This window comes from Opisthocomus hoazin, chromosome 3 (genome assembly GCF_030867145.1).
Source record: "Opisthocomus hoazin isolate bOpiHoa1 chromosome 3, bOpiHoa1.hap1, whole genome shotgun sequence".
Classification (NCBI taxonomy): domain Eukaryota; kingdom Metazoa; phylum Chordata; class Aves; order Opisthocomiformes; family Opisthocomidae; genus Opisthocomus; species Opisthocomus hoazin.
The window spans coordinates 95,399,471-95,422,625 of NC_134416.1; the positions used below are offsets into that span (position 1 = coordinate 95,399,471).

Sequence of the window (23,155 nt, forward strand, 5' to 3'; positions counted from 1 at the left end):
TCAACGTGTTTCAGTCCACTGAGAACAAAACTTTGACAACTGATCTAAATACAAATTACACACAACTGTGATAATTCCCAGACAATATACTAAATGTATTGGTCTTTTTCTTATTGACTCCCAAGTCCTGATTTGCTCCACCACACTGCCACAAAATCAAGGACCTTTACTGAATAACTTTGCCATACGTGCTGTAACTAGAAAGGGTTAGACACAGAGTGTGTAAGAAGAGCCTTACCTCCACTGACATGTAGTTGTGTTTCCAAGTACTTTTTTTTCCAGATCGTTAGAACTACACAGCCTTGTAGCACTCGGGATTGACAGACAGAATCACAATTCTGCAGCCATCGAGTGCATGTGTTCACGGCTGGGAAGACGAAGTTCCTGCTTCCATTGTCAAGTTAGCTTTTTCAAAAGCCATTCAATGGAATGAACATTCCGAGAATGTCATACAAAGGTCTTGGCCTCTGGCAGCAACTATTTGTAACAGCGTGAACCCCATGCTAAGAGTTTTCTTTGGATCTCAAAAAGAAATACCTTAACATTTCTCATTAAAATGATCTCAATTGTTTCCCACAACACCGATCTCTACTAAAAATAAATAAAGTCAAGATATCCCCCTCAAACAATAAGCACCTTCATATACCAATTTATATGTAGAGATAGCTGCTTCCACCAAATGCATTATACACTCTTCCATCTGAACGGCCTACCCAACGTCAGCATTTGAAATTCAGTGCATGCTGTTAGATCAAGACTTACCATTCATCTGTTACCTCTGCCTCTACTCATAGATTAAAGCAAGTCCCTGATATATTTAAAGTACAGATATGTATACAGTTTGTATACGTGCACACACACACATGTGGCACGTGCTAGTACTACTGACCCACTGTATGGAAGGCTGCTTAAAACATGGAGAGAGAGTTTCTACCTTAAGAAAGTCTCATGCTACAAAAAAAAAGTGTCTCAAGATCTTCTACTTTGGTTGGTTATTAGCACAAATTTTTACCAATGACAAAAAGCTGTTTTATTGTATCCTTCTGTCAGTCACTTTAGGATTCAGCAACTAGAGGACTGAACATGGATTTTTTTCAGGAAAAGGTGAAGAAAAAAAATAAATTATACCTTCTGCTTACAATTATTTTAATGTAAGAATGCCTAAGATACTGAACACCATTAGTTTGTACATAAAAAAAATTTATCTTGTATAATAAAATCACCAAAGTAATTCCAACTTTGCCTTGAACTTCCAAAAATCAAGATGTACACGTATGGTTGGATTACTTCAGTTACTTAGAAATGAGTGGAGTAATACCAAAGATAGATATGGACCATTATCTACCTGCATAGCACAAATGAATAATGCAAACGTGTATGCAAAGGACCATGAAGTATCTCAGCTTAGCAGTGCATTTAAAATGTATCACTAACTTCCAGCTTCTTGAAATATTTATCAGCCGCAGGAGGTTCCGCCATGAGCACACTCTATTAGGGACTTCACTGAATTTCTGTTTCTGCACCTGACTCAGAGGGCTTTAGTGAAGGAGACTGGAATTAACTGCTAAAACAACTTCAGGTACTGCTCTGTCACCATGGGCTTCACAAGTCCCTTCGTAACTGTTTCTGCGTCACTTCAATGTTCTTCCCACAGCCAACACTAACCAGGGTCTTTATGCCGTGCATCTTAGAGGGGAGAAGACGAAGATCACAAGTTTCTGGATGTTTGACCTTGCAAGCCACTAAAAACAAACTGTATGCAACTAAAAAGCTACTGAAAGAATCCGCAGCAAGCAGCATGCTTTGGGACACCAGAGTCAACTCAAAAGTGCCACATAAGGAGCTACGCAGTCTTACTCAACTCAACCTAATGGTATGAATTAGTGAACAGGACTAGCTGGATCAATTAGGAACAAGCTTCGATCAGCTGGGCAAAGCATTTAAACTACCGAACGCCAGTCAAACATCAAATTAGTTTTACTAAACTTTTTTTGAGACAAAATTAGTTCCTGATGTTGAAGCAATTAAGACGGTTTTATTGGTCTACAAAGGATCAGAACATGTGAAGTAAGATTTTCATGCTGAATACTCTGGAATACTCCTAAAAAAAAAAAACAACAAAAACAAAAGAGACAAACAGCTCTTAGTTTAAGATTGAGCAGTTACGCTAGTTTGATACAGAAAAATCTTTTGTTTCCAAATTTAACTAATAAAACCCAACAGTTATGGTTACAGCAGAAGAGAATTCCCTCAAAGCCGTATGTTTTATTCATTTTGCAGGATACATGCTTATTCATTTAATTTGACAAAGGCAATCCCCTAGTAAACGTTATTACTCCAAACCAACATATTCCTGCAGTGTCTTGAATCAGGAATAAGATGTAAAACCAATCTGCTCTACACAATTTTTTTTAATTTTTTTTTTTTGTAGGAAGCACTAGACACAGGGCATTGTTTTTACATTTTAGAGATTTCATTTTAATTCAGCTGAAAGATCAAACCAGTAAATAAACTGTTACTTTAACAAGTATACAGATCTGTGTCAGAAAAGGCTGTTGGGACATTCCTCACATAACACACTTCCACACCAAATTCATTCATTTAATCCCTTGAACAGTCAGTAACATTTCCCTGGGACTTCAGCAGCACCAGATGACACCAGGAGGTCATAACCACGCATTATTTTCACTAATCTCCAGTAATGAATTTCAAATTTGCTGACCCATCTACACAAAAGTCTACCTGAAAAGCTTACTGAAGACTTCAAGGTTAAACACAATTATAAGATATGCAAATCCCGTTCTCACCTATTTAAGACAACTATCTGGAAAAAAAAAAAAAAAAAGCCACCAGTCACTACGGTTGAGTACACAGGATTTACTGAGAGGATTTTCTAGAGTGAAAGTACAAAGCAACAGGTATATAAGCTCAAAGTATATAGCTATGACAACGTGTCTTTGTACAAGAAAGATCAGTCCGAGGAATTATTTTATCTCAAGGGAATTACTGCTTTTCTCCCATCTCTGCTTTAGACAAGCTGAAACAAGAAATAACCGCAGCCACGTAAAGTGCTGCCGAGCCTGGGCACGAAACGCTTTGGGAAAACAAAATACTTCCTTTAAAGAGTAACACTTACTTTCTCGTCTTTTGGTGGACTTCAGGCTGCCCTTTTCCCTCTCTTTTTTTTGAGCCAAGAACCTTGTTTTTACGAACAGCAAAGAACCCGACGGAGCCCCACCGGACGGACAGACGGACAGATCTCACACCCCGGCCTCCACGCCGCCCGCACGCCCCCGCGCCGCCCCGGCCAAAGCCTCCTGCGGCCCGAGCGCCTTTGCCCGCCGCTGCCCAGCCGCGACGTTCAGAGCCAGCCACCCGCCTTCCGCCAGACCCCTCGTTCCACCTCAGGCGGGCGAGCCGCGGAGCAGCCCCGCCGCCGCCGCCCGCTTGCAGATCGACCTCCTTCATCCGCGCGCCCGCCGCCCGCTCTGGGAGGTCTCCTCACGGCCGGGCTCCTTCTCCCCCTCCGCAGCGGCAGCTCACGCAGGACCGGTCATTGGTTGTTTTTTTTTATTTTTCTTCTTTATTGTTTTCCGCCTCCTTTTACCACTTACAGAAAGAAACTTGCGGGAAAACGCAAACAAGCTGCGGGCCGTTCCGAGCGCTCGGACAGACGGCGACAAAACCCCGCCGTTCCGCCGCTTCTCTGTATTTTCGCGGCGCTGAGGGGCCGGCGGGCGGGCGCGAGGCGAGGCCCGGGCGCGGGCAGCTGCCGCCGGCCCAGCGGGGCCGCGCGGGCAGGCCGGGCACAAAGGTCTCCATGGCAACCGCGGGCCGAGCCCCCCGCCGCCCTCATTCGCGCGGCACCTCACCGCCGCCCGGCCACGCCCCCCCGCCGCCCGGCCCCGCCCCGCACCCCGATCGCGACGGGGACGGCCGGGAACCAGCTGTCGCCGACACGGGGTCGGGAACCCGCCTGCAAGCAGGAGCAGCAACAGCGGCGCGCTAAAGGCGGCCCGACCGGCGAATGCGCAGTTCTGCCCCGCCAGAAACCCCCGGCATTTTATCTTCTTGGTTTTTAATCAATCTTCACGCATCATTTTATTTATCAATCTTCTTTTTTTACAACCAGTCTTCATACGCGCGCATTTTCATTTCGGTTTGCTAATTGAGAGTGGAAGTCGATACGCTACCACGGAGTCTCCGCACGGCGCGACCTCACCCAGAATTACCCTAACGCCAAACGTCATATTTTGGGGCACCTTTGGTTTCATTTTTCTTTTCAGCTTCGGCTTTGCAGACCGCACGACCCGAAGCTGTGAGACCTCGCTCTGAAACACGCAGGCACGCAGAAGATAAAGCTCACGCTCGTAAGTAAGCGGCAAGGCTGGAATGCGCAGGCGAGGCCCCACCGGCCGCAGCCACGCCGGGAGCCCCAGCCCCTCGCTCAGGGCTGGCCCCGCCGAGGTGACAGGCTCTGCCCGCACCCCGGGGGCTGGCGGGGCCCAGCGTCACCGGTGAAGATGCCCGAGGCGGAGGCGAGGCTTCGAGCAACGCTGACGACCGATTCCTACAACCCAGACCCCTCGTAGATGTAATTTGTCCTTGTCGAAGAGCGCTGTCGCCCTTCGGCACGGTGCAAACGCTGAAGTCACTCGACCAATTCTGCTGAAGCCAGACAGACTTCACTTGCTTCTGAGGATTTCTTGCCCTCCTCGTTGCGCCCGTTTCAGCTGGTGAGCGCCTGGGCCATCGGAACCCCGGAGGCCAACCACCCTTCGATTATTCTGTACGCACAGATGCCGTCAGGAGAAACAGCCTTCCCTTCCCTCCATACAAATACGAGTTTCATATTCAAATACTTCCTGTGAACGAACCACACCAGCTTCGACTCCAAAATAAACCCTTCCCAATGTTTATAACGAAACTGAATATGATTATTATACCCATTTTAATTTTTAAAAGCGCCATAGCACACAGCCTGCATTGTTTGCTGCCAACGTTTAGGTGAAAGGCTGAAGGGTTGGGCTACCCTTTAGTCTTAGCCCTTTCTTTAAATTCCATATTCGATCCAGATCTTAAAGAAACGGCTCCTTTCTACCTGCAAAGAGCCGCTCACGCTTTCTGGGCTGCGATGACCACGTGTGTGACATCCGCTGTCGTTTGTATTTACCATCACTGGTCAGGAGTCACAAAACTCCAGCCCCACCTCTGCACCCCTCTCTCGAGGCCTCAGTGACGCCGAGGTCAGTCTCACCCGGTTTGACAGGACAGGGTACACGCATGGAGGAAGGGAGGGCGGCATTTCGGGGTCTGAAGGGAAGAAGACGCTGACTCGGCACCCACCAACCTCCCCTGGGCTTACCCACACTCCCTGGGGCCAGACCTCAGCATGGGGGCTGCCCTCAGCCTCCCCCCAGACGGGGACTCGGGGAGGAAACAGCAGGTAGCCAAGCCCAGAGGTTTACCCTCAGAAACTTCTTTTAAACACCTGCTGAGGCCAATGCAATCATCACAAAAAAGAGGACGCAGTCGGCCACTTCTCCCGGAAAGGGCTGGAAAGGGAAAACCCAACAGTCAGCTGTATTTCTAAAATTTCAAGGAGGTAAAATTTTGCTGGGGACAAAGGATGGAAAATTACGTAGTAAAGCCCTTTATTCTAGCTCCTGAACGGCAGAGCTACTAGCTGCCTTGTAACTCTGCCAAGCTCCAAGTATCAATCCAGGAGAGCAATGCAACAATTTATTGTTGTTCTCCACTGCTGCCTAGGATGCAGAAAGAAGACTGTTTATGATAAATTAAAGGTCACAAATAAATGGCAATTTAATAGGAGAAAAACTACTCCACATGAAATAATATCTCCAAGGGGTAATTAATTCCACAGCAGTCTGAGCATGTTCTCTTTCACTGAAATACTGTGAATGGCCACCCTGTTTCGCTTCAGTGTGCTAATACGCATCGCCGTCTCAGGAAAGCTCTGTTGAAAAAATCAGAAAACGGGTACGACACAGGCATTGCATCTAGTGCAGCAGTGCACAACACACACGCAGTTTTGCAGTATATTTAATAGAGAAATGTAACCTAACCGTAGAACTGAAAGGGCTTTCACTCTCATCGCCGAGATCAACGACTGCTATTAAATGGATTGCCACATATTCATGAAAGAGTTGTTCAATAATTTGACATTTTTACGGATTGCTATCTCATATGCAGGGATCCTATCTCATAAAGCTGACTGATGAAACTGGAAGCACACTATTTTCATTCCAGACCCATATACCCTTCCTGTCATTAGAATACGCACTTTTTCTGAATCACAAAAATTCCTATACACTTAAAATTGATCAAATCCTTAAGTGCGCTCTTGATGTTTGACTTATTGTATGCTGAAGCTGTGCAAACTTTGAGAGTCTGGACAGCGAGAAGGAAATCCTATAATGTATTTTAGGCTTTCCAGTAATATTTAGCCAAGGAAAACTGCCTTCAAGTTGGTCTACTGAGGCAGAAGGCTACGTGCGGGGTTTTTCTATTGTTAAGCAGCACACGAATGGTTATTCCTGAAGCACAATTCAGTGTTTTTATGCTAACATCCGCAGCCTCACTTTAATCTACACAAATGCACATTCCCATCCTTTTCACACAGGTTGTTCAAGAGCCATTTAAAAAAATCCCCAAACGTCAAGAGTACAGCAACTAGGTGAATTCTTTATAATTTGAATGAAAGACATCAATACTCCAGTCCATGTTTCTCAGATGAGATAAATCTGAAAACATTTCAAGGCAGCCATGCAAAGGCCAGAGCTAAGGGATAGCTTGTGCTCTCCTCAATGTGTCTAGTGATGATACACAGGATGAACTGCTGTACAAAGCAGAAATAAGATGATTTCATTTGAAGTCACATAAATATTCACTGGATTAATTTGGTAGGCGTATCTATACCCGGTTGCGGGGAGTTTTTTTCTATTAAACACCTTCTAGGGCACATGTAGCCATTCCTCTGCTTGACAACCTATGCACACGCAGACAGAAATTACTCCAGAATCTTTCCCTTTTCTCTACTTTTTCTGGTTTGTGACATTGAAGTTGTGAAATGAAATGGCGCTGCAATTACTGCAAAACCTCAGATGTTTTTTTCAGAAGCTCAGGCCTTTGTCACAATCTCTTACTGTGTTTTACTCATGTTTCTCTCTTGATTTGGTAACCCTGTGGGGAAGACCACTCTAAGAACAAGTCAAGGTTTTGTGTGATACTGTACACGGTGGCTCTGCAGATCCCTACTATTTCTCTTCCATGACATACTCAGCTCAGGCAAGGAGTGTAAACAGGGAATCATGTTCTTGCATAATAAATGAAGAAAGCCTTTCTTGAGGTCCAAGTAGACAGCAGTATATAGCACTTACTTCCACCAACTTTTGCTCCTTATGTTCTGCAACACTAAAGAATAGTAAAATTTAAAAAAAAATATTACAGACCACAGTGTCTTTAAGACTTACTCCGTTTCATTGTCTGTGGGGATAACCAGTTCAGTAACACTAAGAAAGGAGAGATCATGCCTAAGCACTTGAAGATTTGCTAACCAACTTTGTTAAAAGAGCTGCCAAGACATTTCCTACTATTTTGTATTAGCTTTGTAAGTATTCCTGCAAGTTTTTCAACACCCAGCAAGAACTTCGCAGAGTATGAGCCACTTTTAAGTCAGACAGTAGAAAACAAAACAAGTTGAGAAGGGTTGGACACTTCCACGACTTCCTGGAAACCAGAAGTAAAACTCCGGCTGATTCCAGTAGGAACAGATTTAGGTCAAGTGGAATTATTCCGGAGAGCTACCGCTTATGGAAATACTGTCGTTAAATCCCAACTAATTGGGTTAGAGGTGGTTTCTCCAAGTTACAAAAGGATTTTCTGGATCCATTCATATTACATCTCACCTCAACAGCTTACCTGTCGCACTGGCAATACAGAACCATGGAAAACCAAATTAATGAGAGGATATGCTTGGTTGTATAAAATTCTGGAGGACTGCGTAATGTGTGCTATTGTCCATTCAAATGCAGGATTTTTTTAGTTAAAAATTATTCTTCGAATGAAGGAAACCTCAAAGTCGCTTAATTTAATAGCAAAGTAAGTCCAAGGGAAAAAATGGTGTATCAGAAAAAGATTAAGTCAATATTGGAACTAACAAATGGAATGTGAAAATGTGTTCACAGAATCACAGAATAGTAGGGGTTGGAAGGGACTTCTGTGGGTCATCTAGTCCAACCCTGCTGCCGAAGCAGGGTCACCTACAGCAGGCTGCACAGGACCTTGTCCAGGCGGGTCTTGAATATCTCCAGAGAAGGAGACTCCACAACCTCCCTGGGCAGCCTGTTCCAGTGCTCCGTCACCCTCAGAGTGAAGAAGTTCTTCCTCATGTTCAGACGGAACTTCCTCTGCTTCAGTTTGTGCCCATTGCCCCTTGTCCTGTGTTGTTACAGCTGTGTACCCCCTTGCCAGTGTGGTGATCAGTGACAGAAATAATTCATCACCACAACACAAAACAGTGTTTGTAACCCAATTTCACTTGCTCCATCTCGTGTGATGTGTACAAACATCAGGTAAAGTTCAGCATCTGTGATGATGAAGCTTTGTAATAGACAAACATTATGATGGGTTTTCTATCAAACTAAAAAGAGTTCAGGAACCAAAGGTGTACTTTGAATCTGCAGAACAAGCACACAGCAGCATTTTGTGTCACACACCATCTTACAGAGTGTCATTTCTTCAACCTCTGAGTCACTTGGAACAAGTAGAAGGCTTTTTAAGTCTGACTTTGTGTCACAAGGCAAAGAAGAAACATATCCTTTCATCTGGGATTTCATCCCTGACCAGGAATAAAGACTTACTGCTCACAACAGGTTATTTTTCTTCACTTTCTGAATATGAAAACACTCTGCTGGTCTGGTAACATGAGGCTGCTCTCTGCTCCCAAAAAGATCTTGAAAACGAAATTATGCCTTTCGCCAACGAGCGTGGTTGGCAATACAAAAGATAAAAGCAAAAATGTGATTATTTTGTACAGAGAACCAAGATTTGGGTTTTCAAGCAAACCAGAATATAACCAGGTCAGGAGCTAGTAACCAAAATAAAAACGTAACGGAAATCCATAGAGGGAGTGGAGAATATTGACAAACACGCTTTTCATTAGAAAAGACTTCTTGCGTCAATTTCTGAATTAAGAAAATCAATCAGAAGTGAAGATATACTGAGAGCAGCACCAGGAGGCAGCAGAAGTCAAGTTCAACAGAGAGAAGACGCGCAATCAATGTGACCTTTCCTCAGACACTTTAACCAGCTCTGCAGAAATGGGGTATTAAGCAAATAGCCATAAAACAGGTTGAATTATTTAGCAAGTGTGGGACCTTCTAAACCGTCCTAGGCTATGACCGACCTGTGTCAGCGCATCCAGCTGCGCTGGGGAACAGTCTCCCACGATCCAGCCGTGGCCTGATGGGAGGGCAAGAACAAGGAGGAGCTAGCTCTTCAGGAAAGCCAATGTCTGTGTTCAATTCAATTAGCGAGCAGATGTGACTCAAATTTTAGGGGGAAATGTGTTTTTAAACACTTTTAGATACAGGGGAAAAAATTGGGGAAGGGTGTGAGGGAGTAAAAAAGCTGGTTCAGGCTTCTCTTTAGATAGTTTCAAAACTCCACTTTTTGAAAATGGCTGTATGCTGCTCATTTATATTTGTCCATGTATATTTAAAATGGACATTTTGAAATCACTGGGCACAGACATAATGTTAACAACTTCTCTTTTTTCATGCAAAATTTCTTTGACAGCTTGGCACACAGTTAATCACTTTTTTAAACTGAATGCACCCCAACACAGTGGACCTAATTTTTCAATCTGTCAGCCAGAATTTGTCATTAACAAACTTTACAAAACAGATTAAACACTTTTCTCTCAAGCTTGTGACTTGGCAATGGGCTGAAGAAAATGTGTATTTCCAGCAAGATTAATGAGTAATTATTAGTTGAGATTAACCTGTTATATAGATTTAATGGATTTCTGTATTGGCTGCGGAAGTTCTCAGAACAAATTGATGAAGGATTGCCACAAATGAAAACAAGTGAACCTGACCAGAAGGAGTCCTGGAGGCTGAGGGAGAAAAGCAGAGCAGGCAAAAAGCAGGGAGTGAATCTGAGGTTGAGAAAGGTATTTGAGCCATCAATACTAACACAAAAGAGAGAGACGCTCGTTAATAACTGCACCCACCACTTCCTTTGGGGCGAGAGGCACATTAAACTTCTCTTGCTACAGCAATCATATCAGGTACAAAACAAATCTATTTCAGAGAATTCTTTGGGACAATCATGACTGCTTGGCTACTGGGATTTTAGTTTAAACTTTTAATCAGATAAAGATAGAGGTGTTTGTTTTGTTTTTTTCCCTCCAAAAAGCACACAATGCACCTGTTTCATAAGTTTTATTAAGGATAGAAGAATTTTGTAGAAAAGGATTATATGGAAGTATGCTCACATACTATCGTAGCAAATATTCAAGGCCTCAAAATCTACCTGCAGAATATTTTTTTTTAAATATTTGCTGCAAAAACAAGAAACACTGTTAGGCACGCCTGAGAGAAAGCAACTTGGCCCGTGATTAACAGACCAATTAGGCGACTTAAGCTTCTGCTAATGTTCTCCATTCAATCCCACATTCATTCTACTAACTTAATTACCAGTGCTACAGTTAGATAACATCTTTTCCACACTGTGTCTTCACTCAGCAGCCCAGTCTTATTCCTTCTCTCCCCTCAACCTCTCCCTTTACCTTTTCCTCCCCTTGCGCTTTTCTCGCCTCCTTCCCTTTAGGCGAAGTCCAGTTCCATTAAGAAACAACACCAAAAGTCCCAGCAACCCTCTGCAGGCACACTTGTTCTCTCTGCTGGCCTGTTACCTCTCTATCTGTCCTTCAAACAAACCCAACAGCGTTTTGAGGAGAAGAAACACCTACCGTACGCGCTGCTGGAGGCCGTGTTGCTGGTTGCTCACAGCGCAGCAAGCACGAACAGCGCTAGTGCCTCTTTTTAAAAATCCAACTTGCTTTCTAATTCCCTTTTCACACTCCAAAACACGGCGCAGGGCAATCAGCACCCCAGAACCCTCCGTGTCCCCACAGCACCCAACCCGCTCCGTTCAGCCTGGAAGCCAGACCCACCGTTCCCCGTGCAGTGGCCACCAGGCTGCAGCGCCAGACCCTGGCTGCCGCCGGGGACCCCCACCCGCACCCCTGCCCACCCGCACCCCTGCCCACCGCCCCGTTTCACCCTGGCCAGGGGCTGCACGGGGAGGAGGGAGAGGGTGCCTACAGCACAGGCCGGCAGCCTCCTCCTCAAGCCGGGTCAGGCCCTGCAGCATCTCTCGTGTTTTTGAAAGGTAACAACACGTTTCACTGCCTGCAACATCCTTCACCCCACCTTCACCCGCCCCGTCAGCCGTGAGTAACTTTGACCAAGCGGGTAATTATTTTTCTGTGCGCAGAGTGCTCTGCCCGGCTGTTTTCTTCTCCCCTTTCACAATTTCAAGACCTTTTGTTTGTTGCCTCTTCCCATGCAGGGATGCAAATTTATTGTCTCCTTTCTTTTTTTGGCAACACATTTTGCACGAGTTTCTGCTTGTGCCCTGACCCATGCTGAGCTGTCTGTCAGCCTTTACACCTTGCCTGCCAGTGTTACATTCAAAATCTGTTCCCAAGCTTTTCGAGTAGCTGCACTCGTGTGGTATGTTTATAGCTACCAGTAAACCAAGCTGACACACCGTGTAGAAAACATTAGCGGAAACTACCTAACGATCACTGAGGGACCGTTCGGTCTAAGGACTTCTTTTGGTATTCGAGACCACATTACCTCTATAAACCAGAACTTGCAAAGTCACATTATGTTGACCCACGTAAGAGCTCAGACTGACCTACGTTAAAAATATCTGCTGGGAGTGGGCAAGGAAATGTAGCAAGGCATTTCCCAGGATGTCTTACTGGAGTAAGCGAGCTAACCCTCCCAATGAGAACCTTTTCTGGCCATATGCATTTACGGCTAAAATCTTCCCTAACTCATCCCTCTTGAAACATCCTTAAAACACCTGACCACAGGCACATCTCAGGGAAGACCGTCTCCTTCCCTTGGCCTCCAGAGGAGAAGGGCTGGCTTTTGGGTGCATTCACAAAATGGTCAATAGGGCCTGAATACTACAAACCAAGCTGCCTTCTGCGCTTTGCTAGTGGCAGACAGAATTTCTCTCAGCTGGGAAGTTATGGACACTACCACTGAGGGTACGGCACAGAACAGGGGCTTGCTGCAGGAAGAAAAGCAGTTGTATCTGCCTAAAGAATCCTGAGACATATTCTACATGCATTTGGGGAAATGACTTTTTAAGTTTCCTTCACAAGGAGGAAGGAGATGCCTACTGCACATTTCTAAACGAAAAAAACCCCAACCTGGCACCTGCTGTTTTTCTTCCATTTACAGACTGGGTTGCGTTCCCTGTGACCTAGGGAGAGCAATGCCACTCCCTCCGACACGCAGGCGCATCCCGTGGGTGTCAGCTGGGGCTGTTCTGGGGAACAAAAAAAGAACTGATTCTCATAGACCCTCAATGGCTTAGACAGCATGCAACGTGGCCTTTACTTATTTTAACAAGAAAAATAAATGCAAATAAACTTCTAAACTCAGAATGAACAGTGATGGCAAGAAGTGGGACTAGCACATTTTGAAAGGTCTGAAACAGGGAAATGTTTATGCAATCCTGGTATGCGCACACAGCCACCAAACGCACCTGGGGAGTACATACACGAGCAGAAACCGTTGCACCCATTTAAATTACCTTTTCCATACTCGAAATCTTTATGCAAAGGGTACCTAGAGATTTATCCAGTTTAGAACTTGCAGAATTTTATGCCACTCTTAACTGTAGGTAGTACAGCTTTCTAGCAGATAATGTATGACAACCACCTCAAAATACAGTTCTTAAGAGACTGCATTAATACAGCAAGATGGACCAAAAGAATTATCAAAAAGTTGTGGGTTTTTAATGAAAGGGTTTTTCTCATACTGAGTAAAACAAGCAGACTTCTCAAGCATCTAGAATTTCAAGTAGATGGAAATAAGTGATAATCGTAATTGATAATCGCATCCACAGTTCTGCTCCTTCACGTTGCTGAAGACAATGAGAAAATGAGGAACGGTTCAGCCGAAAGAAAAGTCTTTTGCCAGCTGTTTAGCAGTAAGTAGTGGAATAAAGTCAGTCTGGAGACTAATTCTCACTACTTCACAAGCCTAAAGCAGAGCGGTGAGTAAGGGCAGCGTAGAGCCCAGTCAGGCTACCTCCCACGCTCCCACAGCCCGTGGGACACTCACTGCCGGTGCTACTGCAGGAAACCACCAGCAAGGGCTGACGGAGGTCTGCTTGTTGCTTTGCGCGCGGGTAGACTGTCACTGAACAGGACGACAACTTGGAAACACCATCTTGGATGTCAGCTACGCTCCTTGAACCATTCACCAATTTACAAGCAACGGCCTTTTTTGGGGTCCATCGTGGGCTTGGAAACTTTTTGGGAACCTGACGCTCCACACTGTGGAACGTCAGGGAGAAGACTGTGAATGAGTAAATCTGTCACTCGGAAGGGGCAAGGCCTTTTCTGTTTATTTTGTCTCTTGGTGACGGCTGGTAGTGTTAATGAACCAAAGAGGCAGGTAAAGAGGTAGGCAGCGCTCAGTGCAGAACACGAAGCTAGCTGCAAGGAGTGTTTGCTTCCTCTGTTTTTCCTGACTCTCTGCGACCTAACATTTTGAAGCTATTTTTCTTATTCTGCCTTTTCCAGTTTCTTTCCCCTGTCTCTCGCAGCTTTTGCTGTTCCTATTAGAGTATCTCTCTAATTATTTTCCTGCATGCTAAAGTAAGGGCAACTATGCTTTTCCTTCCCTTGAATCTGAAATTGTATAAAGTTCACCTGGCAGACTAGAGAGCTACTACGCAGTATTTCTTCTTTCTAATTAACAACTTCGCAAACCTATTAAATGCTATTGCACCTAAAAAAGCCAGGTAAATTTTCAGTTTGGGGTTTTCCATAGAACAAGGAAACCCCAAACATACTACTGAGTGCCTAATTAAGGAAAAATTGCTACGTCACAGAAGATTCAAAGAATTCTTGTTTGTGGCCCATACGTTTTGTCACCTGCTGATATATCACTGGAGATAGCAGTCTCGAATACCTTCATAATTTCTTCTATAACAAAGATGCTTTGATTTACCTAAGTCAGATATCCAAGAGAGAAAAAAATCATAGAAAATACTGTGGGCCATACCTCAGACAAGTCATATTTTTCTCAATGTGAAGATACTTTTTAATTTCATAAACCTATATAAAGTAGACGCTGGCCATATGAAGCAAATAAGTGTTAGTAAGGAGCTCTGTTTAAAAGTTGACAGTATTACACGGCCTTATAATATGCATGCAATTGTAGATTTAATGTATGAGTATTATTTATCTCACTATAGGTCAAAATACACTGATTTTCTTCTGGAAAAACACACTTTAGAAATGGAAATAAGTTCATAAGTCCAGACCATCCCTATACATTAAAAAATACTACTTTTTTGTTGAAAACTGAAACACATGAGAGTTGCACTTCTGAGCTAAAGAAAATACTGGAATATAAAAATTTTAAATTATACAAAGATAAAAGTAACAATAACAAGAACCGTGTATGAGCTTGGAGCACAATTAAAAAGAATACATGGAATGTACACAAGAAATTTTAAAGTACAAGACTAAACAATGACACTTCCTTTCAATTCTACCATTATTTTACATATTTATAACCAAGTATGTGAAAAATACAGACACAGTATATAATACTTTATGTAAGATTGTTACAACATGAGAGAAGTTAGGATTAAACTGTTGTGTAAAAGATAAGGAGAATTCACTTTTTGCTCTGTGATCCAAAATAGCTATTTACTCTCCAAACATAAAATGCCCGTGGTGCCAACGCCTGCTTGCAGGTTAACACATAGTTTCATCATTTCAGTGCTCCAGTTGATATTACTGGTGCTGGTCACTTGTATCTATATAGTTCAACAATTAGATATCATGGCTAGAAGAGTTACACATCCCCTTGCAGTTACATGAAAACAATGAAAACTTTCATTCTTTCCATGAGAAGGAATTTGGAATGAAATTATAGCATGTCAGTTAAGAAAAATAAAGGCAACAATATCATTAAAGTAGCACACTGTTTTCAACTTCGTTAAACACTATCGAAATAATTACGGCACAGTGCATTTATAATTTTCAACATGGTTGAGACAGATACAAAGAACAGTACTATGACAGTATGACACATGCCATGTGAGACAAAAGATTTAATTTTTAAAAGCAAGTTACATGGCTTTAGCACCATAATAGCCTTACGTATCGTAGGCTTTACATCAGCACTCAACCAAAATGGCACTGCCATGCACTGCATTTTAAACTTCTTTTATGGAAGGTTTTTAAAACCAACAAACTATAAAATCTGCTGGTTGATAAAGGAACAAAGCTTTCCTAGCGTATTAAACCCCGCAAGTATTTGAGACTTAGTCTTGGAGAGAAGGATGGCAAAGAATTAAAAACCACTTGTTTATCTCTCTCTTGCATAGAAAACTTTATTGCTTTAAGTCTAATCATGTGATAAAAACAGCAAGAAAGGAAAGTTTCGTTGTGTGATGAAAACTGTATTCAAGCTAATATCAAAAGAGAAATGTACTCTGAAGGCAATATTTCCTGAAAAAAATGAAGCTTTCTTTTCTTCTCTCCTTTCCCTCTCACGGCCTGACCTCAACACCTGTGAGTGCTCTCTCGCTCTCTCAAAAGCAAGCACTAGAACACAGTTTCTCCGCATTTACAGGATCAGTGCTGCCAGAAGAGGTGAACTGCTTGGAAAAACCACAGTAGGCGTACAAGGTCAAAAATACGCTGTGCACAAAATAAATTTAAATATTTGCACCTCAATCTTTTCCTCTTTTTTATTTCAGAGGCTCTTTGAACCTCTGGTGTGCAACCTATGGAGACAAATCTGTTTGTCTAAGAAGCTGAGCTCCAGGTACCAGGGCTTTGGGAAATCGGCATTCACCACGTTACATGTCTTGCACAATGTTTTCTGTTCAAGTTATGAATGAAAGTAAAGACTGAGATGGTAGTGAAGGACTAAGGAAACTGCAAAAATCTAAGAAGTTCTGTAAATTATTCTCACCAGCACATACTTCTAAATTCTCATGATTTCCACGTAGTAAAAAGCATTTTCATAAGGATGAGTGAAGCGGTGATAATTCCTACGCTGAATCAGGGCCTCTGGCTTTTATCAGCTCATATCACACCAAAAACATTATTAGCAATCTAATCCCTCTGGGGGGGGGGGAAATAGGACATGATTTCATTGTTATGTACCCCTTGCATCATTCACTTCGCACTGTGCTGCACACGGGTTAGCGACACTGACATTTGCAATGGAAAACCTGCAGTAACACCTTTTAGAAGAAGGACAGCTGAAAGATTATTTTCAGAATACACTTCAGACCAAGCAGATCTTTTCATTTTTATGAAGACTTCCGATAGCATTGTGCAAAATTTTTCAGTGTTTTAACATTTTTTCATCCATTCATATCTGTAGTGTCATACTGTGCTTATTATTTCTCAAGTCTATATTTAAAGATAAATTTAAAAATAAAAATAGTTACCAGTTACCTTGCAAAATTTGAGTTCTTTTTATTTCACACATTATATTGCCTTGATACTGTTGTTTTTCACCTTACCTGAGACATAACAGGAAAATATGTAATATTGGCTTTCTGTCTCTGTACTAACCTCCAGAGTCATGCTCTAGTCTCGGCCTGACTTCTCTTCACACTGAATGCGATGTCACGTTCCTTTGACTTATGAAGGTGAATAATGCTGGGACAAAACCCTTTGCGCAGTTTCTACTGCCAGTTTTTTGCTTGGTTATTGTATTTGGAGTTGAAAATGGGAAGGGAAGTAACGCAACATTATTAATGATGCCGGTGCTTCCAATTGGCATCGCAAGCTTTATGACTAGGGACGCTGAGCCAATTTGGACAAAAAGGCTGACAGCAAAAATATAGTGATGCATGTAGTAATCGCAGGCACCAAGGGCCACGCTGCCTCAAAGGCCGATGCTGCTTCCCAGCACGTCTTGGAGCATTTCACTGCACAGAGTGGGGGTAAGAAAGCCAGAAATGCCATGACCATCCCCAACATAACTCAGCATCCCTTTGCTTCCCCCTAGAAAGGTTTTGCTGGTGTACCAGGAGAACCAGGATGCAGCTGGGGGAAAGGAAGAACACCTGCGACAATGCCATACATAGCCCTGCACCTTGTGCAGCTGCATACGCAGCAGCAGAAAGCCTTGAGATGTTGTTGTTTGCTGCTGGGCGAAGGGACCCTCTCCAACAGACCATCAGGCTAGAAAGGCAAAAATTAAGCCAAAGACCATTTAGGCCAAATATCTCCTGAATCCAGTCCCAAATTTCTTTATTCAGATGAGATCAGATGAAGGATTTCAATCAGTTCCAATAAGAATTAATAAAAATACTGTAAAAATTTTTTAAAAATACTGTAAAAATATTCAGAAAGTCACTGAGTCACAAACATGCTGGATTCTAAAGCTATGACTTTTCCTGGGCAGCTCCTGTAATATTTACTCTTGGTGCCATCTATAGGTAGCCCTTACTATAAAATGTTAGTCCAGTAAGACAGTGAAATGTGATCACTGATACATTTTTTTCCACTACAAATGCTGTTGGGCTTTTATTAGGCAGAATTAAAATTGCAGATGTTTTTAAATTACGTCTAAGCATGATTTACCTAAACTCCAGAGTCCAACTCATCTTCATTTCTTCCTATTTTTATAATTCACTCAGCCACTGAATGTGTTAAAATTGAAACTTTAATCTGAGCAGAAATTCAAGACACCAGACCCAATCTGAAATAGCTATAAAAGCTGAAAAACAATTTCTTCAGACAATATACAGTAAAGATGCAGTATTTTGTGCAGGCGTTGCTACGCTGATATGAAGAAATACATATTTTGAAGTTGTACCTAGAAGAACTGCAGATCAAAACCTTCTTCCAAAGAAGAAAGCCCTCTTCCAAAACTCCCGCACAGAAAAAATTCACCCTCCTCTGCCCCAGCAAAATGAAAAGGAAAGGGAAATGTTTTATTAATATTCCATGAAGAAAGAAGCACAGTAAAAGAACTTCAATATATGCAGTATTATTGCACTTCTTTGTAACGCAGTATGTCTTGCGTGTCTTGCACAGATGTACCACCATCATGATAACTTAGCTGTTTTATGATGGGAGAGAGAAGAAATCTATTCTTGAAGTCTAAATGCAAAACCTGTATTCGCCATAACCTAAACAGAAAAAAAAGAGAACCAATTCCTGTGTATGCATTGTGTACCAGATTTGTTTTATGAAATCTAAAAGGCGAAACTAACAACCAAATCCATGACACTTCCCCATATTCAGTTCAGGATCGTGCTTAATTTTGGTCTCGGCAGAACTACAATACCTTTTATGAACTGCTAGCATTTCCCAAACAATCCTTTTGAGTTGTAACCTTTAGGAATTACCTATATTAAATTATTACTTGGAAGAAACAGCATGAAGTGCTTTAGCTATGGTGTATAAATATGGTCTACATGAGAAGGAAAAGTTTTTAGTTGACAGTACATCTAGGCTCAGCTAAGGAAAGCAAACCAAGTTGAGAAATAAGATGTAAGCCTTTATCAAGAAAGGAAATAGAATAATTTCCCAGCATCGTACTGGATTATACATCACTTTGTATTTTCAGATTGACTGTTTTTCTAAAATGATTCAATAGATCAGCCACAGCTTGTGAGACAAATACGAGGCTTGTTGGCTGAAATTTTATGGCCTACAAAATACATCATGGATTATGAAACTGTGGCCGCCTTTATCCTTACAATCTATCAAATCAAAATCTGAATGGAAGACAACAGAGACATCATAGGAAGACAGTTATTTTTAATCATAAATACAAGTGGGTAGGAGGACTAAGCAGACAGAAAAGCCTTTTTTACCTCCCTTTACACCTTTAGAAGGTGTATCACCCTGAGGATGTGAGTATACTCGATTATTGCATGTGTTCTGAACGGTACTGATGTAAACAGTAGGTTTTTCATGCAAATGCTCAATCTATTTCATACAACCAGAAATCATATAAGATGTGATAGAACTAGAAAGAGAAAGCAAACAAGAAAAAAAAAAGGGGGGGGGGGGATTTTAATATTACCACAAAAAGAAAATCTTAATGGGTATGTTCTTTTATATCACAGTCAACAATAAACACCTTCAATGTCTCATCATCAGAGTTGTAATGTATTCACCAAAGACAGGCAAAGGTGTAAGACATTCCGTTTCCAAACACAGTACAGTGCACACAGTGAATTGTTACAGTTTACACACTGAATTGTATAACAAGTCTCTACCAATGTTTTCAAGGCTTCATCAAGCCCTGTCAAGTACAGTCTTCTGGCATCCTTCCTACCTACCATCTATTCCCTGTTTTATATGTACCCCGGAGTCCAGATTCTTCAATTACCCAACAAACACTAGCAGGGAAAGGTTTGCCTATTGCTCCTTTTGACTGTTCAACTGCATGTTACAAACTGATTACTTGTTGCCCAGTGATGCAAACTGATTACCTGATTTAAAGCCCTTAATTAAATAGCCATTCATTAAACCTACAGTTAAATAGAACACGTGATATTCTGTAATTAAAACAAATTGTTGTACACAATATCTTTTAATTCAATAGATTTATGTGACCTGTTAACAATATATTAAGATTGAATACAAAAGAAGCACTGTGACTGAAGCGAAAAGGGATATACCGGATGCTTCAAATGGGAAATTACCAGCAACCAACAGCAAATTGTTATTGATAACAGCTATTATCATTTTATATCACTTTCAAATTAGCTCACAACTGTCTCACTCACTGGGCCCAGTATTTAACACCTGTACGTACACCATGTGTTTTCCGTGAGGTGGTTGCTGCTCTCCAAATAGAATACTTGACCGGGGCTACCATCTACTGTTATTAGAAGAAAACAATTCAGGTTCTCCTTGTGAGAACATAAATAAGCACAGAATCATTCCAATTCAACATTAAAGTATTCGAAGTTGTTTCCCTTCCCTGGTACACCAGTTTCCTTCGTAGCCTTTTTCTGACATCACCATATGCTTTTTTAGTTCCAGCGCTGCCTCCTTTCTCTCCCCGCCCGACAACAAGCCCAGAGCTTTCCAGTTTCATCCTCATCACTCGGCCACTGCAGTCCTCCTTCCTGAGCTACTCCGTTCCCTCGTCCCCGGCCATCTGAGGCCAGTCAGCTCACACTGCCTTTTCAGAAAGGGAGCTATTTCTTTTTCATCCTCTCAGGACAGTACGTGGACCGCTGGGACTAGATGTAAGATGAGAGATGGTAGGGAGGTGATTTTTATCACAGCAGGGTGAAAGGTAAGATAAAAACAGCTTACACAACTCAATACAACAGAAAGAATACCACTGTGAAAGATCTGGCTACCTTTGCCCAGGACACATATGAAAAACAATGGCCTTCTGTCAAGGGGGAAAACAAAAAGTTATCCTTAAATCACGAGGCTTTTGTTGGTTTATTCCTCAACAGCCCCTCCACCACCCTGTCGCACATAGGTAGATTTTCATCCTCTTATGGAATTAATCCAGCTCAGCAGTACGAATTCTGCCAGTTTTCACAGATGAAGCAGGAAAGAAAAAGAAGAGGGAGAAAGTATAACACCTTTCCTCTTCACACTCAAAGTCTTCATATTATAGAGAATAATGACCCAAGAAATTGAAGTATGTTTCAGGTGAATTTTTTATTAGAGGACCCAGAAAAAAAAAATAAATTTGAATACAGTTTGCCCAGCATGGTCTCTGTATAACACAGAGTACTTGTTTTTTTTATATTCAAAGTAGACAAATAAATTTCCTGGTTGGAAGCTTCTGAATAATGGTGCTTTCCTCTATTTTGAGCTCCTCTAATTTTTTCTTCTATTAAAAATAACTTGATAAAAATAACTTTATAAAGAATAACTTCATAAAATGCTTATAGTTTAATCCTCTAACGTGAATTAGCAAAGAGTACCAATTTTATTCAAGTGCATTTAAAAATCTTACCTACTTGCTGCTAAAAATTGAGCTATCTGAAAAGTCAAGTCAATGTCAAATTAAATCTTGCCATTATCTTGCAACAGAAAGCTCATGAAGATCCAAAGAGCTGCAAGATTAAGGCAGCACAACTAATAACTGATACAAAAGAAAAAAATCACGTTTGATTTTACTTTCGGGGTAGAGCGCTCTGTGTGCGCCACAGAAATGGACCCGGACCTTGGCCAAAAGTTTCAAGCTCCATTAGCACAGCTGCCTATGCTAGGGCTGGAGCCGTCACGGTGAAGCAGAGACCTTAGCGAAGCTGCAAGCCGTATTTGTTACATGACAGTACAGACGAAATGTTTTTCTTCCTTTCTGTAAAAATGAAGGCAATTGTCAGACAAACAGTCATAAAGAAAGAGTTACAGTCCAGAACACGGTCTTTTAAAACAGTATTAGTAGAACATACTATTCACAATCCATCTTGACTACTGGTAACTGCTACTCAGTTGCAGGCATAGTGCAACTCCAAACTTAATCAGTCATCATGAAATCTACCCTTTTCTCACCTTTAACTACGAATATCGGCTGCGTGCCCTTTATTTACAATATTTCCAAGCAACCTTTCAACCCTCCTGGATTACCTATGAAAACGATACAAATCTGCCGCGATGTGAAATTTGTCTGCCTAAGCATCAGACTTGATGTGAAGTGAGAAAATTTGCACGAATTTCAGGTGCCTGTGTATCTGTTTGTAAGGTACAGTATTTATTTCCACACCAGAAGTAGTTCTGAGAACATCCCAATTCTGCTAGTAATGGCATATATTATTTAATACTCCTGATATTGTGGCCTGTGCTAAATAAAAAAATAAAAAAAGAGTCAATTTCTCAAATAAATTTATTCCTGTAGAAGTGCTGTGTTAAAAAATGAGTATTTCCCATTAGATAAAAATATAGTCCGGTAACAATCACTACAGTTCCTGTAACTCCCTCCCCTCTTTTTCCCCAGGGAGAACTGCATGAAAAAACAAGCCAAATGGTAAGCGCCAGACCAGACCTGCCTTCACTCCCTGTCCCTTCGCTGCACCCCACACTTTTATCACCCTGTGTTTTCCCCTTTCTACCGTCATCTCTCTCCTTCTCAGTGTTCATCTTCACCCAACTATTTCCTCCCTCAAATAAAATACGATAATGGAACTTCCACAATATTTGTTCTGTATTCTTGTTGGGTGCACCCCTCGTGCTAGATATGCCTTAACTGTGTGGACAGTAAATCATTCAGGATAGGACGGGAACTCTTTACTACGTTCTGCCTGCCCAGTACCTAGCATGACAATGTGCATCCTCCATTGCCTAATCAATGTAACGAGGAAGCTCAGGATTATGACTTAGGCAGGGCTAAATGATCTCTGTTACAGTAACATCTGAGTATCTAGCCATTTTTTATGTACTTCTCCTTATGCTCCCAATTAAGTAGGGAAGCGTGGAGCACTGGGAACAGAGAGATTAAGTGCCATAACAACAGTAACAAAAAAAAAAAAAAAATCACATAATCATCTCATACCTACTGCCTTGTCAATTGTGTCTCAGCACCAAAATCCATGAGAATCATTATCTCCTCTCTCAGGATGAAATTCAATCTCTGTATCACCAATATCCTTTTAAGTGGTCCCAACGGTCTTGCTTTTGATGCCATAGCATCTAAAACTCTAAATGCAGTATAGTGTATCAGTAACCACTCTGCCTCCAGCTATTTCAATAACTGTCACAATGAATATGGAGAGCAGCTGAATTGACCTACATGAGTACTCACTCATACAGTTGCTGTATTTTTACAGCATTGGCACAATGGGTTTGTTTGCTATATTTTAAATCTTTACTTTGTTGAAACAATGACAATCTTTGCATTGCATTTTCATT

General features: G+C 42.0%; 1 protein-coding gene across 9 annotated transcripts in view; it reads right to left on the reverse strand.

The window, feature by feature from the left end:
- Positions 1–23,155, reverse strand: part of CTNND2 (catenin delta 2) — a 694,166-nt gene that overhangs the window by 447,261 nt on the left and 223,750 nt on the right. Inside the window, exon 1 of one of the 9 annotated variants that reach the window (XM_075417105.1) lies at positions 3,615–3,778. The exons of 7 other annotated variants lie outside the window; for them this stretch is intronic. The gene's annotated coding sequence lies outside the window, so the exon portion shown is untranslated. One more of the 9 variants, XM_075417106.1, reaches the window with a different exon arrangement.